Here is a 21,195-nt window from a genome sequence, read left to right on the forward strand (position 1 = left end):
GGCCCATAACAAGTGTCTACAAAATTTATTAATGCTCCTGTTTCAAAACCAGATGAGTTTATTCTGACTTTACTATTTGGAGTGCGTTGCCTGTCTCAGTTTTTATCTCTCACAGCCAGCCAGAACATTGTATCAACAACAGCAAAGAGGCAAGAGCACTTTTAGACCTTAATTACTTTGCTTTTCTTTGAGATCACAAAGTCCTCGATTTTTAGGGGGGTTGAGGTCCAAATTAACTTACTGTGTAGTGGTAAGTTAGCACTTTACTTTAGAGCAGCTTTTACAGAGAGCACAGCATGATCTGTGGGTGCTGTTGAAATGCACATAAAAATTCAGTGAAAGCTGTGCAAAACTTTGGTTTTACCGTAAGTATAAACAAACTCAGTATTAATGTCTGAAAAGCAGATGTGCTAAAAGGATTTTGCATCTTGTCAATGACGATTTTGCTCTGATCCTGAGCAGCCCTGCTGGCTGGCTGAGGCACTGGGTTGAGCTCCTCGCCTGATTTTAAAAACTGGCCCTGGAACTTTCTCTGAACAATCAGAGAATGAAGCAGTCGAGGATGAAGAGAAGCATTGAGAGAGTCTTGCTCTTCAGGCTGAGCTGATTTTTGAAGGGCTCACTTGCCACTCGCTCACCTTCCAGGGTGCAGAAGTCCTGCCAGGCATTTCCTCCCCGGAATTCTAAGGGATGTGCTGCGAAGCGCTGGGTTTTATGGAGAGGGAAAGCCGGGGTCCCTGCCTTGCTCTCACATTCCTGCTGACACCCAGTGGCTTCCCAGCACAACTGCACAACCTCCTCCGCAGCGAGGGAACTGTGAATTCACAGCAGCATTTAAAGGAATTTCAGCTAATCTCTCTGGCATCGACGTCCTCTTCCTTTTTAATAGCATTTTAGAGAGAAAAATAAGGAAAACAAGGGAAATGGCTTGTTTGGAAACACGCTGCAGGACAGCATCTCCAGGATGCGACAGTCCTGCTCCATCGGTTGGGACCTGGCTCTGGCTTTGGAAAGAAGAAATGATCTCAGGAAAGAAAAAAAACACCAACAAAACAGAGGAGAAGGGCCCTCTGACTCTTGCCTTTTCATGCAAGAAGAGGTGAGGAATCGTGTCATGACCGCAAAAGGCATTTGAGCATAAACCAATTTTTCACAGTACAATATGCCATCACCTCCAACCCCCAAAAGTTTTCATTGTACAGTTTGGGGAAAAGAAAAGGGAATTAAAAAAAAGCCTTCACACTGCTTCAATTTTCTGTAAAATAAGGTGATTTCCTATAGAAACAAATTTCATACCCTGCCAAGTGTGAGTACCAGGCCCTCAATATTAGTGGGTATTTTATATTTTCTTTGGGTCCCTCTCAGCCTTTGGTAAAAGTCCCAAAATAAAAGAGCCCGGCTAAGGATCTTAAGCCTGGCCTATTATTGGTTTCGTAACAACAGCCTTTTCTGCTTTTGGAGACAGCTGCCTTGTAACTCGTTCTAAGCAAAAGAGGAATGGGATTTGTATAAAATCCCAGGCATTTGTATAAAAACTCATTTATGTGCAGGATCCAGCTTTGTGAATGTAAACAGCAGCTAAAAACAGCCTTCATCCTCTCTATTCTAGAAATAAGGAGAAAAACCAGCCTGTACAAAGCATATGGAATTCACTCAAGCTCAACCATCCAGGTGTATTAAAAGTAAAAAAGAGTGAAACAATGAAGTAAAAGCAAAGTAGTATCAAGAAACAATATCAAGCCCCCTGCACGGCCAATCCCAGGCTAAATGCAGCAGCAATGCAAAGAATGTGCAGGCACAAGGAGTGTGCCCACACCTTGTGCATTTTAAGGACTCACCAGCTAATATTTCCCATCTCTTTCCAGAAGCCATACGGTAAACAGATAGCACTAACAAAGTCAAATATTAATAACCAAGAGCTGCACATCTCCAAATCCCCTTCCCCCAACCAGCAAAACCCATAGAAATTTACACTGACCAAAGCAAATAGAAAATAAAAGTCAAAGCACTTACATGGTTGACATTTAGGGATAGAACCAAGTACCCTTTCCATCCTTTTGAATTTCCTAAGTTATAACATTAACAGAAATTAAATGCACATTGAAATGGAGTAACTCATGATCTTGTCACACAGTTGCTGACAAGTTACAGTAATAAGGTCTTGAAACTGAATGTCCCAAGAAGAAATTTTAAACTGTCTCTAGACAGCTCAGATCAATTTAGCATTTTGTCGCACTCTTAGGCAATCTGGTTGGCTTTGTCCACCCAGAGCAGCTTTCTCAGGATAATTACTTTCCAGCCACACAGTTCTTTCGAGGAGCAGCATATTTTTAACTCTCCTGACTCCGTGATTGTTTTCAGGTGTGATGGGAAGGGAAACACTTTGCAGAAGCATGATCACAAATCTAGAAAAATGTTGATGGAGGCGACACGACTCAGCCCTTCACCTAAAACCTGAAGGATGCTTTAGCGGGTCTAGAATTAAGGAGGTAAGGAAAAAGATCTATTTCATATTTTATTGATGTTTCTGAGCCCTGTCCAGTTTCAAAAGGAGATGCTACAGAGTAACACATAGAAAACCTCTCAGCATCAAGAAACCATTCCTTGTAGCCAAAGTAACTGAGAAAATGACATTAAAAATGATCTGCGTGCTTTCTTGGTTGTTGAAGAGTCAGACCCCACAAGTCCTGCTCACAAAATTGGTTGAGACTACTAACAGCTGCCTCAAATTCTCACATTTTTGTTGTGCAAAAGAAAGAGACTACACGATGCATTTTTCACTTCTACCTTTTGCTCCTTGTTTCTTGAAACACGAACTGAAAACTGTGTGACATCTTGCAAACTTACTTCCCACTGAATTGCACATTGGATTTAAATCTTGTAACACTGAACGAAGCTTAGCTCAGAATCCCCAGGCATTATTATTAATCTAACTAAGATTTTGTTAAGATGGAGACTGGGAGAAGACTTGGATGCCTTACAGACTTGCTGGTTCACCAATTAGTAAGGCTACCACTCCTGTTTACTGACGTTAATAAATTATGTTACTTCATGCAGATGAGAAGCTGTTTTAAAAAGAAGTTGAGCCAAGATGAACTTTTTGTCTTAGTGGAGAAATTGTCTTTCTTTCACCTCTTTTCTGTCTGTTAATTTCCATTGCTTTATTCCACAAGGTGTTTGTTTGAAAGGATGAACTCTCAGCTGTTTAAGCCAAGACTAAAAGTGAAAATATTTAGACACCAAAGGTGAGCTATGATTTTGTGACAAGATTTCAATGTCCTTCAGAGGGTACAAATTTGATGAGAACTTTCTGTTCATGTCCTCCCTGAAATTAAGCAGACTTTCCTGGGCTTTTAGATTAACTCTTAGTTCAACATATTCTCTTTTCTCCTGTGGTATGTTAGGTGCTGATAATCTTTGTGGTCCCCTGCAAACACATTCAGTCATTGATCATCAGAGAAGCACTGAACTAGTAGATATGCACACACAAAAACTGGGTGTGAAAACCCCACAGCTGTGCACAGACTCCTAAAATCATTTAGGATGGAACAGACCCCTGAGATCATCATGTCCAGCCACTGAGCTAGCACTGCCAAGAGCACTGCCAAAGCATGATCCCAGTGCCACATCTGTGGGTATTTTATAATGTATATTATTCCTTGTTACCTACAGGCATTAAACATACCTTTGCACTCTTTGGCATTCCTGAAGCCACTAAAATACCAAAGCAGAAAGGAGAAGAGGAATCTTGACATCTACTGAAAATTTAGACTACATTTAGACTAAAAGAGTTTCTTTTTCTTTTAATGAACTTTATATGTTGCCTTTTAGACTCACAGCTTTCTCTTCTCTCTATGGATTTATTTGCATTGGGATAGTGTTTGGAAGTTTAAATCATTGGTGAAGATGTTTTTGGGGCCAGAATTGTGCAATATCTCACCCAAAAAAATCACTATGTAACTTTGCAGTAGTTTTGTATGAGAGGCAATTACAGAAGTGATGTAAAGCTTCTAACTACTAGAAAGCTATATGTGTTTTTGTACAAAACACATGTTCAAGATGAAAAAAAAACCTCAAAAACTTGTTTTTTATTACAAACCATGCAACATGAATATAAAATGTTAAGTGGCTGTATAGATACAAACACACAAATGCAGAAAAGAATGATTGCATATTTATATAATCCTTACCTCTGATTTTAAAAACAAAGAAAAAAAATAAGTACTGCTCTTTCAAAATTTTCATCATACACTGAACATTTAGCTGTCTTGACAGACTTCCTCCCCATCACTGAAACTCCCAGGCCCCACATATTTTAAATGCTCATATAAACTAAAGTCAGGATCTAAATTTGAATTTCTCTAGCCTATGAGGCTTGTTTGGCCTAAATTAGGAAATGAGGCCAAATATCAGTCAAAATTCACCACAGATATTATTGGGGAGGTATGTAGTGCTCATATTTTTAGTATCAGATATAAATTTTCTGGATTTTGTTGATAAGCTTTTTGGTATGGGAATGAAGTTTGCTCCTGCCAGAAGAATGATGGATGCCATCAGTGCTCAACAAATTATGGATAATTATACTCCAACTAGCTGCACTGTTCTCTGTTAACTACACAGAGGAGATAATAATACTTCAGGGAAAATATGTTTAGTGGGGACCTCAGTTTAGGGAAGGAATGTGTGAAACTGCATCCAGTGCCCAACAGGTGAATGTAGGAAGAGACTGAGTAACTGCCTGTGGAAATCAGAGAGAGGAGCTCTCCTGACACATTGTTTATAAGATTAGGTGCCTTTTTTATAAAAACAATAACCAAAAAATAATAAAAAAACCAGACAAAAATACCCAAAAACCAACAACAAAAAACCACAAACAAACAAACCAAAAAAGCAAAAATACCCCAAACACACAAACCCCTGCATTCCTAAAGGACTGGAGAAATTTGTTGTCTCTGGTGGGGTGCTGTTGGATGCATTTGCCTGCATACATTTGGCTGATATATTTTACCAGATAGTGCTTTGCTTCCCATGACAGGATTGAGATCTATAGCTGTACTGATGATATATTGTTTCAAAACCAAATAAACACATAGAATCCCTATTTCTGTGTGACAGTGCTCAAACAGATAAGTAACAATAAGAGGAATGCGTGCGCTCTAGAAATCCATTTATTCAGAAAGATCCCATAGCACTTACTAGATTATTAAGAGAAATCACCTTCACAGCCACTTTAGGAGTAGCAACGTGGCAATGCTGCCCAGATGTCTGTGATGAGAGGAATGTCTTATCTCAGTGATTACTCCATAGATCATCAGTAACCTCTACAATCCTTGCTGTTGGTAATTGCCTGTAAATATGTTTGAGCTATAGAAAATGTATAGAAGATGAAGCATGTCAAAAGCCTGATCCAAAACTCCTTGGAGCAAATATCCATTCTCTCAGCTTCCTTTATTTCACCAGGGCTGCTTGATTGCTGGAAGATAACTGCGTTGTTCAGAGCAGTGCTTTTTGGATGTGACATGTAAACCACAGCTCAGGAATGGTTTGGTTCAAAATTCCAGTGGGAAGGAGAAGGCGTGAGGTCTCCACAAGAGCCTGGAGAGAGCTGGAATGTCAGAGCCCTGGCTGCAGCAGAGGATGATGCTCTTGAAGCAGGGATGACAAGGTCAAAGGAGTAGAGAGCAATGCCTGTATGTCCACAGGACATAGATGGGGAGGTTGTGAAATTACAGAAAGTACAGAGGGTCTGCTGGTCATATGGATTTTAATTTTTGCCAGGATTGCTTGATATCCACTCCCAGCCAAGGGCTTGCATATACTTTGCTGCAAGAAGTAGAAATTTGAATGCCTGGAGTTCCCATGCAGTTTGAGAACCGAAGACAGGAGTTAGAAACATATATGTAAATGAAGCCTATCACAATCTGGTTGCAATAAGTTGTTATATTTTACAAAATATGGACATAAATATATGACTCATTGTGGATATATTCCGTTATCTTCCCTCTGAATCCCATTAACTGTTTTACATTAAACCCTAGGTAGTGCTTGTTCTACTCCAGCACCAATTCTAACAAATCAGAAATGGTGACAGCTCTGCCTCAGTTGTACCATCCCAGTGTGAGCACTGGCATATATCACAGTGCTGTTAAATTATCAATGTCCCTCTGATGCCACTCTGATTTTTGAAGTCAGCACATTCTAGAGGCAGTAAAATAGTGGCAGAGCGAGATGTGGCAGGGGCCCATCTCCACTTCCCTGACTTGCACTCCTGGCAGCATAAAGTGAATTATGGCAGCTGATGGGAGAACAGCACCCAGAGACTCACCAGCCAGGTCCCTGAGCCTCTTTTGTAGGAGGATCAGTGTTAGAGGGCAGCTTCTCCTCCACCACATCTCAGCTCACCCAGTCCATCCTCCCTTTACAGGCTACCTGTGAGACATGCTGCTCCAGGCTCAGCCCCTGCCTGGTTCCTCAGTCTGTAGGAAGGTTTGGCATCTTATCAAGGTGTTTGGATGCCAGTGAGACAAAGTAAACAGTGCTGAAGTACTGAAGAAAATTTAAATGTGAACTCTCTGTATGGTAAGTGACTGAGCAGAAGGGAGTGTTGGTGGTCTAGGCAAAAAACCACAGGGAGACATTGGGGAAGGAGTCATTCTGAGAACTGTGTGATGATATGTAGATTATTTTCATCAAAAAGTCCCTTAGAAATCAACATTACATGCTGCATTACAGCAATAAATTTTGTTTCTTCCAAGTAACTGTCGCAGCAAAATGAGCAGTGCTTAATTCAGCAGTGAATCAGCATTTCCCTTCTCCTTGTTTTTGCCCCTTTCCAAACTTCACTAGAGTTTTGTGGAAAAGAGTCAGACATTACCAGAAAGCAAAGGCATTCATAGTTTATGCTGAAATGAACACACATTTGAACCAGCTTTATCCAGCCTTGCTTTTAATGGGGCCCTGAACTCAGCAGAGGCTGTTAGGTGCTTTTGTAAGACAGATTAACAATAATACTAAAGTTCCTCCCCTATCTCAGTCCTCCCAAAGAGAGAGACTTAGGCTAAGATGCTTTAAAGCTCTCCTTAGGCTGTTGTGAGTTCAGTGTGAAAATACATCCATTGCCATCTCACGTGAACATTTACAGCTCTAGAAGTGGGGGCCTTTTGCTTTCACTATGGCTTGTCAGATTATGGAACTGAGGGAACCATTGATCCCTGAAGGATAAAAATCAGTGGAAGGCTCCTTAAAAGAAAAATACAGTATATTCAAACAGCATTTGAGAAAGTCCTCTCTTTGTAGTTTGAGATGTTGAAGGTCAAGGGAAAAAAAAAATAAAAAGGAGCCCTACATAAAAGTAAAAAAAAAAAAAAAAAGTTTAGGCAAAGCAGTCATTGCCAAGTTAAAGTAGAAATAAAAATAAAACTTTAAAGCTCTTTCTGGTATCTGTCCTTTGTTTTTACAATGTTAGCTATTCAAAAGGAAAAATAAAAAAGATTAAGCTGTCTGCTTTCAAACTGCTGTATTAAGGTGTTGATAGTAAATAAAGTGTCTTATTTACTGCTGAAGAGCAAAAATGTCAAGTTCATGAAAGACCAAATGAAAACTTCAGGAAAATCATTGTTGAGGAATTCTGAATTCTGATTTAATTGAAGAGAATGCCATCATTTGTAGTAGAAGTCAGGGCCCTGTACCTCTGTAGAAAAAAGACCAGCTTTGGAATCTTTAGCACTGAGCTACTCCTGTCCTTAGCTGTAATTGGAACAACATTTTGCAGTGGGAGCAAGGAAAACTGGAGCACCTGGATGTGCCTCTCCCTGGGTGAATTGCTTCCTTGTCACGTCTTTTATTACATCCTAATAAATTGTATCAGTAAGGCAAAATTTGGTGTTTCTACACCAGAAGTTTGAAGGAGGCTTTGGCTGGTGGAGGCTTTCCATGCCTGGAAAGCTCCATCCTGGAGCTGGAGCATGTCTCTGACACAGAGTGCTGCTCCAGGAAAAGCCAGCTCTGCTTCCAGGCATGAAATTCATCCCCTGGAGGCTCTGGTCCTGTCCCCTTGGAGAGGAATAAACCTCACCCTGGCTCCCAACCCATGCAGGATCAGGATGGCAGCATCCCCTGGCACAGCTTGTGCCCCAGGGATCACCTGTGGGGAGCCAGTCCAGAGAAAAAGAGAGCAAACCACTTACTGAAAACTGTGAAACTCAGAAAAGTGAGATAGGACTCGGGGGAAAAAGAACTTAGTGAGCTTTTGCAAAAAGTCTGTTAAATTCTTTCCTTGTGGTCGTGATTTCAGACACTGAATGGGTCTAGAAATCAATTAATTTCTTGATGAGCAGACTTTCAAACAGCACCATTTTTTGTTTGTTTTTTTGGTGGTTATTTTTAAATTACTGTACTTTAAGGAGGCTGCAGTCTTGAACAATAACAATGGGATCTGGGTTTAGTTTGGGTTTTTTCCTCTTGACAAACTCCTTTTGCCTTCTTTTCCATACCTGCTATTTTTACTGTACTGAGCTGGGAGAACACAGTACTTCAAACAAAGAGCCAAAGCACTTGTTTGTTTGTTTGTTTTTCACATGCTAACCTCTGACTTTTTGGCCGTGCTCACAATAGGCTCACTTCATGCCTGTCAATTTAAATGAGACTTGTTTTAATTTTTGTATCAGATGAGTTCACATTGTGGTCTTCAAAAAGGCCAGGCAGAGAGTTTCCCAGAAACCCAGCTTCCAAATAACCTCTTCAAGTGGAATCACTTGCTGCAATTTAAATATTCAAGCCCTTTTATTTTAAAGTTAATATTGTTTATAGGAAGCAAATGCAAATAAGTGGTAAAAACCTTTTGGTATTAGGTCATTAAAAATCCATTCTTGACTTCCTGCCCACAACTACATCTTTTTTCAGACCTGTCACCCATTTCATTTAAGCACTTAGCTTTCTCCTAATGAATGAATTGGCATTTCATATTACCTTATTATCCTATAAAGCAAAATGCATACTCAATAACATTAAGGGTAATTTCTCATAAAGACACATTATCGATCCGGGTGCTACCTGTAAGCATTGAAAATTGCAGCCTGCACACAGAGCTTTTCACATCTGGGCCTGAAGAATTAAAGAAAAATTAAATTTGACAGCAGTAAATTCACAGGCACAATCTAGACACCAATTTATATGCAAAATGAAATGCTTTATGAAAATTTCCTCTATTTTCTCACGGAGATTTGGGAAAAAGATTTCACTAGATGCTTCTTTCTCTAATATCCCTCTACTTAAATATTATACTGCAGTCACTGCAGACTCCCTTTGATGTATAAATAATCAAGTTAAATTATGTGCAGCAAGGAGACTAGTGCTCTGCCATTCTTATTTTACAAAGTAATATCTACCCTAGAGGGTCAAATTTCCCTGACAAATTCTTAATTACTATGTTGCAACAGAAGCAGAATCTATTTGTGCATAAATCCCAGGCATTCCCATGTGGTAAGTAACTAATATTACCAACCATTTCACTTGGCCTGTTCACTGAACTCCATAATTAGATAATACTTTTGATGATGGTACATTTGAAGTCTTAATCCATTTAATTTTTTATGAGATTTTTTTTATTTTAATAGGGATATGTTAGTGACCGCTGCCTATTTAAAAATCATTAAAATTCTGTCCACAGCAGTAATAAAGATTAAAGATTACTAATATGGCATTCATAACCTTTCTGGTTTTCTAGAAATCTGGGGCTTAAGGTAAATGTTAAAGGTCATTTAATATGTTAGTCAGTAATTATAATCCTGGGTAATAGGTTCCTTTTCTAATTATCCTGGTATAAAAGTTCTATTGTTTGGGTCTATTCTTCTGATTTTCTTATTTGGGTTTTTTGGGGAATGAGTAATCCTGGAATTAAGTTTCTGAACATTGATGAAAGTAGGTAATGCACAATGATTAACTGGATAAAAGCCATATGTTTGAATGCCTCATAATATCTTGCCTTGAAGTTACTTACAAAAGATGCAGCATCCCCTTTCAGGAGAAATAAAGCAGAAAGGTCACTGCAGAGATTAATACCTTTCTTTATTTTAATATCAAACATTGACAAATAAGATAAAGGCTCTGTGAGCAAGCTCAGAAGAAAGTGAGAGTGGTTAAACACGAGGTGAGAAAGAATCCTGGAAAAGTCTGCGAGTGGTTTCAGAGGCAGGAGAAGGAAACATCCTCCTCGAGGCCCTGATTTGGGAAAGCCTCCAGGAATGTGTTTCATGGAATGCAGCACACCCTGCGTGCTTTCCTGGGATGCAGCTGGGATCTGCACATTTTGCCCTGCAATGCAATGAGGACTGCTAGGGCTTGCTGAAGAAAATGTTCCTTCCCTTCTGCTCACAACAACAACAAAAAAAAATCTGTGTGACTGTCTTAGAAACACATCTGTTTTCCATGATGTGGATATTCTGCAATTCCCTTCTTCCCTTTTCTAGAAGGGTACATATTTATATTTATATTTACTCTTCTAGGTATAGATAATGCATTAACAAAATTTATATACCAGGACTTGAATTTTGGAGTAAGCAGTTAAAAACGTATTTGAGTGCAAGGTATTTGATTTTAAATGCAATTTTAAGCTCCCTGTAAGGTTAATTGTGCCCTAAAATGCTGTCTTAGATCACACTGCCCTGCTGGATCAGCTTGGAACCTGCAAAGGGTCAAAGGGGATGTAAATTCTCCTCCAAACCCAGATTTCTGGGCAAACATCTTCCTGTGAGCTGTGGCTCTCACACTACCACGAGTGCCATAATGCTCTAAATGCAGAAAGAAAACTATAATGGAAAACCAGGATAACAGTATGAAAATTTCTTTGGGAGGTGACCTACTCTTTATAGTGCTTTTTCAATTTTATCCCAGTACAAACACATAATAGCATTAAAAAAATAAAAAAAAAACCCAACAAAAAACTCCCAATGTCACAAACTCTTGTTTCAGCAGTAATTATATCTCACTAGCTGGCTTTGGGCAAGTCACTTAAGGGCATCTGCAGGTCATGATTTTTCCATGGTCACTGAGCAGCTTCTTGAACTGCAGATTTGTGCTGGAGCTCATGTTCTGTGCTCTTTAAAACCAAGCCTCCAATGCCGTAGCACAGGAGTTGAAAAAATGTTGTCAAACCCATGAAAAATCTAGTCCTGGTATCTCCATTTTAAAAGGATGACAGCGATATGATCTGTTGAGGTGGTATGAAGTTAAAATGGTCAATTTTTATAAGGCATTTCCCTTTACAACAGAAAGGCAACTGCTAGTACTCCAGTTGATAAAACCACTGAAAATCAGAGCTCAAATCTTTTTTCAGCAGTCCTTTATTCCTGAAGATTTAGAAATTCACAGCTTCTTGTACTTAGAGTTATTTTAAAGGAGCTAAAAAGCAGACTGATGAATATAATTTAACTGTGATTGGTGAAATTTCAAGAATGCTAAATCAGAATTGTATATAAAACCTTGATTAAGAAATTAATCTCTTATAAGCATTCCCTTCATACTGAAGCCCAAGTACAAAATCTGAAGCTTTCTTGTAAAGAAGCAGTAGCTGACTTAAGAAAAAGTTCAACTTCCTGATTTTATCAGTAAATCCATGTGAGCAGCCTTCCTTCAGAGCTTTTTAAAAAAAATACTAGAGTGAAGAGTTTGTTAAAGTTTTAATTCTTTTACACTTTCCTGCTTGGTTTTTATAATTTTTTTTTGCCTTTAACCTAGCTACAGTTTCCCAATGAGCCTTTCATACCTAATACTACCCAGAATTCATTTAAAGGAAAATAAATGCAAGCAAATCTCTGTGTTGACACGCTCATAATTTATCAATTCACCAACCTTCTGACAGATACAACTCATGGGCAATTCTCATGGCTACTGCTGAACTGGAGAGCCACTCAGATGCCAAATTAACAAACTCAGGTGGAATTAGTAATGGTTATGAATATTCACAGGAATGTTTGGATCGGTTTCTACCTAAAGAGGTGGTTGTCAAATCTTAGCTCTTTAAGGGTGCATGTCTGTCCAGGAACAGAGCACTGGAAAAGGAAGATGTGTACATTGTGCATCAGCAGATGTGGTTTCAGTCACTGCAGTGACAGTCAGATGCTGCTTGTCCCCAGGACACCAGGGGCAGGCAGCCTGAGCCACCTTGGTGTTGCCACATTTCTCTTGACAGAGAAAAGCAAGGCACAACTTCCCAAGGATTTTCTAGGATTCACATTCTCTGAACCTCAGAGGAAGAAGAAAACAATTCCTATCTCATTTACTGCTCCTGTGTTTTAGAACAAGTAGAATACATCGTAGAAGAGTGCTTACCTGAAAAAAATTAGTAATGAGATTCTAGTGTGTGTTTTAATTCATTAACCAATTAAATCCAAGTGTTTGTGTCAAGACTGTCAGCTGACAGTCATGAGATTCTGTGCAGTAAAGTGCTTGCACAGATTCAGTGTAATATAGTATAAAATATTACAGTGTAATAAAGTAATTAATTAGCCTTCTGATATCCATAGAGTCCTCCTCATTGGGTTTCCCTTGATTTCCTACACCTTGGAGCCAGCCAGGCCTCTCGGTCCTTCTCAGAAGTTGGAGCAGCCTTGAGACTTCATCTAATCCATATTTAGCTAAGATATTTTGCCTTCTCTCCAGTCAGGATGCTCTGCCATGCCTCCCTCCTACATCACACCTCCCATGTTCATGATCAAATGCAACTGGATCTTCTTTGCCTGTCCCAGCTGTGTTCTGTGCAGGGAGGACCCTTGTGGAAGAACCACATCTTGCACAGCCACAGCTGCTTAAGTGCTGATGCAAAATGTCTCTGCAAAGCACAAAAAAGAGAGATTTAGCTTATGGGATATTTATTTTTACCATCTTGCAGAGAGTTGCATCTTCAGAGAGTTTTCCTAAAACATTTTCCATTATTCTGCAACATGAGTGAAAAGGGGAGCTAAAAGTTTTATATTTTTCAGTCACCTGCCACTTAATAGAGATGGGAAGAAGAGCTGGTTTCCACGGGGCTGAGGAGAAAAGACCCACAGTGAATAATGATTGAATACAATGAAAACCTGAATTCACAACACTTTCTTCCCACCTGCAGCAGCGGGTGCAGCCACACTGCAGGTGAGCATTCATGGCAATTCCATCAGCCAAAAAGTCAAACTGCTCAAAGTCTGTGTGTGGATTTTAGGTGAGGCAGAAGTCACTGAACTTCATGATGCCTCCTTGCATATTAATCTCAGTACTGTTCCAGCCATCAGCTAACCCAAGGAAAAGTAAATTTAGCCATGGAAAAGAACTAATTGGATTGCACACAGTCACATCCTTAGTAAAGCTATGAGGTTTGCATTTGGGGTCTGGGCCAGTAAATCTTCAAAACACCTTTGCTCATTTGGTAAGAATTAGGTTGATAGCATCCAAGTGTCTGTTGTTTGTTATTTCTAAGTTTAGGGCTGTAAATGAGCAGTGATAGAAAGGGACAGCTGGGAAACTCATTTAAGACACAATGAAGCACTAATTATTTAATATCATTTATTTTCTCAAAGGTTTAAATTCTCGGCCCAGAATGAAAGAGAGAATAACATGTGGAATGTTTTAAGCTATTCTTTAGTGTGAGCTACAGGTGGGAATCACAGCAAGAAATGCAAGACTGGTTACATGCTGATGTCCCAGAGGTAAAAAGGAAGAGACCCAGAGAGGCATAGGATGGATTCACTGGAGCAGAGATAATGAAGAATAATAAAAACATATATACTAATAGAATTTCTGTTAGATAACTAAGTGAACTGATTTCTGTAACTCCACAGTCAAGGGTGAGCAGATAAGTGCTATTTTGCCTACATTAGAAAAGGCAAAGATCTGCATTTCCATTGTTTTCCACCTCTAATGGAATGCAAATAGCAGGGATGCAAATACTAGGCATCACTACTATAGGCAACACCTATCACTACTGGGTACCCCTGTAATCACCTCTGTGTTTCTGCTTTTTTGGTATCTAAAAACCAACAGAGCTTGATCTCTTGATATGGATTCAAGTGGGTTTTGCCTACAGAGATTGCTCAGCGTCTGCATCAGCAGGACAATTGTGACCAGACTCTTTTTTTCCCTTCCTTTGCATCACAGCAGTTAAAAATCACCTTTCAGACACCTCCTTATTCCCAAGGCTATAAAATACCATGGGGTGGCAGAGGAAAGATTATCCAATTCAGATGAAAAAAAAAGAAGAGGACAGAAGAGAAAGCCCACTGTTTGGAGGTTAGTGTTCTCACCTGTGCAGAGTGAATCCATAAACTCCATCCAGATTTTTTGCTCTTCTGATTGCAAATTTCACAGTAGGACACAGTCTCTGATGGCCCTGCCATATCACGTAATGCAGTGCTTTCCTGTGGGCTGCAGGGAGTGATGTTTGGGAGCTTTTATTCCAGCAGTAATGAAAAGTAAGTGCATTGTTGGTGGCAGTGTGGCTGTGGACAGAGCTTGCCTGGAGCTCAGGTACCTGGCACTGCTCAGGACAGATGATAATGACACTAAAGGCCTTGTCTTAACTCTGCTAGTCCCCTGATTCCTGTTTAACCTCCTGAGAGGTGAAAGGACTGAAACCTGAAATCTTTACTTCTAAAGATGCCTTCACTACAGCCCCTGGGTATCTCATTGGGTCATTGCCTGTCTGACAAGTTTGTTTTTTTCAAGTTATTTTCTTGTGTGTAAAATTTAAAAAATTACTTCAGCACTATAAAGCCCTTCTGGAATTGTCTAGTGATAAGTATTATTTGTATGCAAGGACCTGAGAAGGGGGCTGTTTTGTATAATCTAGGGCTACTCTATTGTGTTTGTTTTGTTTGTGTATCTGGATCATAGCAATAAATGCAGCTTAGAGAGCAAACATTTGACAGCATATTTTGGTGCTTAAAAACCCCACAGGTGTCTAGGTGTATGCAGATGTGAAGGAATTAATGAACTTTTTAAATAACAGGGAAACCTTTCTGTTCAGAAGACCTGGCATCCATATATTTAAATTTTATATATATGCATATTTCCACATTGTCTTTCAGCTAACCTTTGTGGGAGAGAAACTTCTGCTGATGTCAAAGGAGCTGGAGGACATTAGCAGCTGAGGCTGGTGGGTTTGCCTCCCCAGCACCAGGCTGGCTTCCCTCACTACTGCCAGTGACCTTGCAAACAGCTCCGACAAAGGTCGGAATGGATTCATTGATCAGCCAGGCCAAGCATATGACAGTCTGTGCCTTAATTGAATCCCAAAAGGGGGCAGACTGGGTTTTTATTACAGAGGCCAGACGATAGCACTCATTAAAAGCTCCACAGACTGTGTGGTTTACTAATTAGTTTATTATACAGACACCTTGACGATGGGCAAAGTTGTCATTTTGCCCTTTATCGCACAGGGGATGTTGTTAAAAGTTTAATCAGCTAACACTGACCAACTTAGCTTGGCAGGCTGTGGACAGTCATTACCGAGGTCACCCCTGCTGTAGCAATTCTGACAGGGTCACAGCATGAATCTCCAATAAAAAGCACGTTACATAAGGTAAGAGTGCACCTGAAAGGGAACCAGGAAAAGAGATGTGCTCAGTGGGGAGTGGGAAACAGATGGACTGTTAGGACAAGCGAAGCCTGCTACGGTTTCTCTTTGCTTACATTGTTTAACATATGCTTTTTGGAAATATGGGGAGCTCTGAGCTATTGCTGTGATATGTTCATTAGAACACAAGATAGCCTGAACCAAAGTGGTCTGTGAGCAGGCACTAAGTGGCTCTGCTCTTGCAAAAGCAGGGATGATTTTGCTAGTTAAGCAAAGCCTAACACCCAGGTAATGTGCAGGTCCAGAGTGATAAGAGAGCTCGCTCTGGGAAAACTGGAGATCCAGGCAGCACAGGTTTCCCTGCAATGTTGCTTTTCTTTCCATTCCACATTCTTCCTTTCTTCCAGAAGAGACTGATGGCAGACCTCATTGCTGTCTACAGCTTCCTCCTGAGGGGAAGAGGAAGGGCAGGCACTGAACCCTCCACTCGTGACCAGTGACACAACTTGAGCAAACAGCACAAAGCTGAGTCAGGGGAGGTTTAGGCTGGATATCAGGAAAAGGTTCTTCAGCCAGAGAGTGCTTGGGTACTGGAGCAGGCCCCTCAGGTAAGTGGTCATGGTCAGATTTGTGACCAGATTCTGGGTCACAAGAATCTGACAACACTTGGCACAAGCCTGACAAGAGTGCAAGATTATTGTGTGATTCTCAGGGTGTTCTGTGCAAGCCCAGGAGTTGGGCTTTGATGATCTTTGTGAGTCCCTTCCAACTCAGGAGATTCTATGATTCTGCATCCTGGGTAATTTCGTAATGTAACTTTAGTATCTTTATTCCCTGCAGGTGTGGGAATGTGCTACAGCTCAGAGAAATTTTTCATAAGGTTACCTTTACTTAGTTTTACTACAGTGACATCTGGAAGTCCCAGCAGTGTTCAGGGCCAGTGTTAATATCCAGTCTTACAAAAAGAAATACCCTTTACCAGCTCTGTATCAGAACAGAGAGTGTAATTAGATATGTCAAATAAAGGATGATGTAAAAAAATTGAGGAAAAATGATAAAGGTTCCTGATCTTTTCAGAGTCAGTTTGACTGAAACATACTACAACTTGATATTTTTTTCTTAGAAACCTAGCTAAAAATAAAAATAGCTTGATCTGCCTGTCAATCACACCTATGAGGCAACTTCAGTCAAATCTTAGACGGGATAGGGGTCTCAGTTCCTTCAGGTCCTCTGGCAGTTGGTATTTTCCACAAATGGTGGTAGAAGAGAAGGATTTTAAATTATTCCCTTGAGGGAAAAGCAGGGAACGCAGCAGTCATCCCTGCTCTTTCATCTCAGCTGGCTGGCAAATCAATCAGTCAGGGTGCCCAGTGTACCAGATCAGCCATGGCACTGCGCTGTCTCCTGTTGAACTACCAAGGAACTCAGGTAGGGGACACAGAGGGGATGGAGGTTCTGTGGTAAAGCACACAAAGAGCTTATCTGAGAGCAGGATGGGGAAACATCAACATCTCATGGGGAAGGACTGGGGAACTACACGGACAAATGAGTTTAGAGCTGATTTTTAAGAGTGCAGTAGAAAGAAAAATAATTTGTTGAGGTTGGTGTCTGTAGAGGGTACGGGGCAAAATTGCAGATAAAATGAGATTTTGTTAATTTCTGTAAAATAATGGAACAAATAATTTCTTTGGGTGTAGAACAGTGTGACACGAAAAGAAAATCATTTTCCAGTCCTGAAGAGGATCTTGACAGAAAAAAAGTAGATGTGATCACACACAGAATCTCCTGAGACTGAGTTTTAGTTTACAGGGACAACATTTCCAACAGGATTAGAAATGGCCTCAGGCTGTGCCAGGAAAGGTTCTGTTGGACACCAGGAAGAATTTCTTCACTGAAAAAGTTGCCAGGCATTGGATTTCTCATTTCAAACATTATTCACAATCAGCAGCTGCAATTCCGGAGTTTCAGTTCCAAAACCAGAAAAAATTTATTTGATATATGGAATATGTTATCTTCTGGGAGCTGGAGGAATATATCTGAGATTTGGATTTGGTTTACTCATATTTTTATTTTTATTTGGACATGGACATCAGCTGAAATTACAGATTTGGAGAACAAAATGGAGGATTTGGTTGTTGACTGCTACAGAAACTTCCACATGGATTATCACTGCCCATTTTTGAGACATGTTTATTCCAGCCATATTCCATTGAGAATTTCACCACACACAGAATGAAGGTGGAAAGGTAGGAAGCCTGGTTTCACTTTGACTTTTTTTTTATTGCTACAAATGTCCAGGGCATCCAGTTTGATATTCCATCATCATGGATGGCATGAATGGGAGAGCCCAAGGCCCAAGTCAATTGTGCTCTATCCAGCATCACTGAAAGACTGCTCCAGTCTCATGTAACACAAATTGTGACCTTGATACAAACCACAGGAGTAAACTATGGTCCTGTTTGCCCTATGCCCAGGGCAAGAATTTTGTCAGACCACTTGGTTGCTTTTTTCAGCCCAGAGATCTTGGTTCCTCTGCCAAGAAAACAAGTCCTAATGTAGGGGAATTCACACACCTGAAAATGTCATGCTGTTCTGGAGCTGAGACCTGGAGATGGGCCCAGTAGGCTGATTTCAGCATCACATTCCCAAATAAATACATACAGGCAGGTAAAGTGCAACCTGGTGTGCCTCCGTGCATACTATTCATTTTCATTTGAACATTAGCATAAGGTGCAGTGGCAGCAGATTTGTATCTGTCATCAGATGGAGTAAAGATCAATGAGTGTGTGCTTACAGCATGTCCTGTGGTGGGTTGTGCATTGAGGGGACCACAAGAGGAGCCAGCTCTCTGACAAAACAACAGATGCACCCCTCAATGCTGAGTGCAGGAATAGAAAAGAACGTCAGTCAGCCCCTCAGCTTGCTTCCCCCAGCAGAGCCCCCTCACCCTCAGTTTTTACAAGCTGAGTGGGGCCCGTGTCTCTGCTCAAAACACGAATCCATTCCCATTTCTCACTCAGGAATCTGGCTGGAATATATTGCAACACCGGGGCGAGCAGCGGGTCATGTACAATGGAGGAGCCATTGCTAGTTAACATGTCTTGGTAGTCACCCCAGGAGTCTTCTCACAGTGACAGATTGCTCTGTTACAACTGCACAGGCAAATGCTCCATCATTAACTCACTTTAAAAAAAAAAATCTGCCTTAACTGTGAAACTAAAAGACTCCAACTTTCCCTTTTGCTGTAGCTCCCTCAGGCAATGAAGGAATTTGCGATGTGTGTCAATGAGACATTTGAAATCTCACACATTTAAATCGTCCCGACTTCAACAGCATTTTAAATACACTGAAACCAGCAGCATTTCTAAATTCAAACACTTACCAGTTTCCTTCCCACAAGCTTGCTCCTATGAGCCTCAAAGGCAGTAAAAAATGTTATTATGCGAACAAAGCGTCTCTCTGTAACTGAATTAAATATAAATCCATTAAAAAGAGAGAGATAATATAATAATTAATACTTTGTACTTCTATATTACCTTTCTATTGCAGTCTAAAGGTATTAATTCAGCCTTAGCTCACCGTTTCTTTTCCCATTTTATAAATAGAAAAATTGAAGCACAAAGGGGAAAAGTGATACAACTGAAGGCAAATCAGTATCAGGGCAGGCATAAAATCCTGGAAATCTGGTTCTCCACCATTCCAGCACCAACCTTCCCACAAGGCAAAGACTCAATAGATAAATGGTACCACCAGCAGGGTTATCTGAAGGTGAAAATCAACTGTGGATCCTTAGCCCCTACATCTCAGCCTCAGAGGAGGCTCAGTGGAGGGAAAACTCCAAGCATAAATCCAGTGGTGAGCAAATTCCAGTGACTTCCCCACGCCATGTGTGGTATTTCTGTGCTTACATCACGGAAATCCCATAATCCTATCCTCCAGTCTTTCCCCATGGGGTGGGTGAGGAGCCCCCATGAAGTCCAGCAGTGCGAGGCTGCAATTAAAGAGCTTTTAGGAGTGGCACAATGCAGCCCACCAGAGGGACGAGCTGTGTTCTGGCTAACGCGATCAGCAAACAAACTCTTTTGAAGAGCTTAGACAGAGTGCGTCAGGAAGAGCACCCAGCACTAGGAAATACCACTCTGCCCTCACACAGACATAAATCCTGGAGATGGATAGACCTGTTTATCCTCCTGAGGGATTTTACATGGCTCTAGCAGGCTGCCCACTATGCAAAATCAGGCCTTTAATGATTGCTTGTGAGAACTCGGAGTGACAAAGCTTTTCATTAATCGTCCGTTCCTCATCGGTCTCTTAATAGATCTATAAATGAATAAATACCCCAAGGAAATTGCTACTTTAAAAAAGGAAAAAAATTGGGTACCACTTTGAATATTGACAGACACAAGAGTTGCCTTTTAACTCCGGAGTCATTCAACTTTTGTTGGAGTGTTACATAAAAGCTTTTAATTTACCGAGTACCTTTTTGTGAGTCGAGGGGATCATTTGTGACTAATGAAGAGCAAAGAACATTTTAATAATAGTGACAACTGGCTTTGATATTAATATTGTCTCAAAAAAATTCTCTTTTGAAGTCTCTGAGATTAGGAAAACCCTTTATATTTTATCCAACCGTGCTAATAAAATTGCCTTGCCTACATAATGCTCTCTCCAAAGCAAAAGAAATTTTCCCCCATTTAGTTCCCCACGCTATCCTGTGGATATTTTTATATGCATTTTTTTCTCACTTGTCATTTTCCTGTGCACCAACATTTCTAATTTTTTTATTCGTTTTCAGAAATCATATCTAAATGTAAACCCAAGTGTAATGCTCTATTTCTTATGAAAACTTGAACACATTTCATATCTTTAGAAATGGAAGCCTTTTTGCATGTCATAAATATTTCTTGATATTTTTTTAGGGAGGAAGTAAGGATGAGAAGGGGTGCTGAATGGAAGCCTTCTTCAGGAAAGCATCAGTTTTGTAGAAATTATGACAGCAGAAGAGAAGGAAAACATTAATTCAAAACAATAATTAGTTTTAGGGGTGTTGTTCTATGAACAATGCTATAAAGATGTTACTTATGTATGATAGAGTCTTAGATCATGACATTTATTCAGGTGGACATGGAGTTGACTAAAGCTAAGGGCAGGTTACCTCAGTTTCGGTTGTGAGTTCTGCATCCCTACAAAGTTTATTAGATCTCACAGGCGTGTTAAAGTCACAGTGAAACAAGACATGTTTCTGAAGTGATAGACAAATCAATCTTTAGTCCCAATAAAGGGGATCAGTTACGAAAGATTAATGTGAAAGAAGTATCCCTAGCAAGTGTTGAAAACAGTAGAACAAACACAGTTCCTCTCTGGTCTATTTTCTGTCCTCACTTAGTCTTTCATTTTTGAAATGAAACCATACTCAATTTTCCAATAGTTTTCAGAAAAGGTTACAAGTTAAAGCAATACACTCGCCTAAGACTCGTGTTGAACCAGTACTGCATATGATGTATTGCAAGTCATGAATCATTTGAAGCATAAACCAGAAAAAAATTCCTTTTCTTCTTTTTTTTTTCCCCTACTGCCCATGATGTATTCCCTCCAGCTCTTCCTTAATTAGGAAGTTAAGCCCAGTCATTCGTCTCCAGTTGTTTCCTCGA

The 21,195-nt window shown here is 40.2% G+C and overlaps 2 long non-coding RNA genes across 2 annotated transcripts; both read left to right on the forward strand.

Annotated features, from left to right (window-relative positions):
* Positions 1–592: 592 nt before the first annotated feature.
* On the forward strand, positions 593–5,706 carry LOC119708851. The gene is made up of 3 exons (XR_005259232.1): positions 593–1,099; positions 2,362–2,489; positions 5,461–5,706. It is a non-coding gene; the product is annotated as an uncharacterized LOC119708851 (long non-coding RNA).
* Positions 5,707–6,306: 600 nt separating this feature from the next.
* On the forward strand, positions 6,307–14,214 carry LOC119708850. Its single transcript, XR_005259231.1, has 3 exons — positions 6,307–6,579; positions 12,978–13,128; positions 14,128–14,214. It is a non-coding gene; the product is annotated as an uncharacterized LOC119708850 (long non-coding RNA).
* Positions 14,215–21,195: the final 6,981 nt, after the last annotated feature.

Source organism: Motacilla alba, chromosome 1A (assembly GCF_015832195.1).
Source record: "Motacilla alba alba isolate MOTALB_02 chromosome 1A, Motacilla_alba_V1.0_pri, whole genome shotgun sequence".
Classification (NCBI taxonomy): domain Eukaryota; kingdom Metazoa; phylum Chordata; class Aves; order Passeriformes; family Motacillidae; genus Motacilla; species Motacilla alba.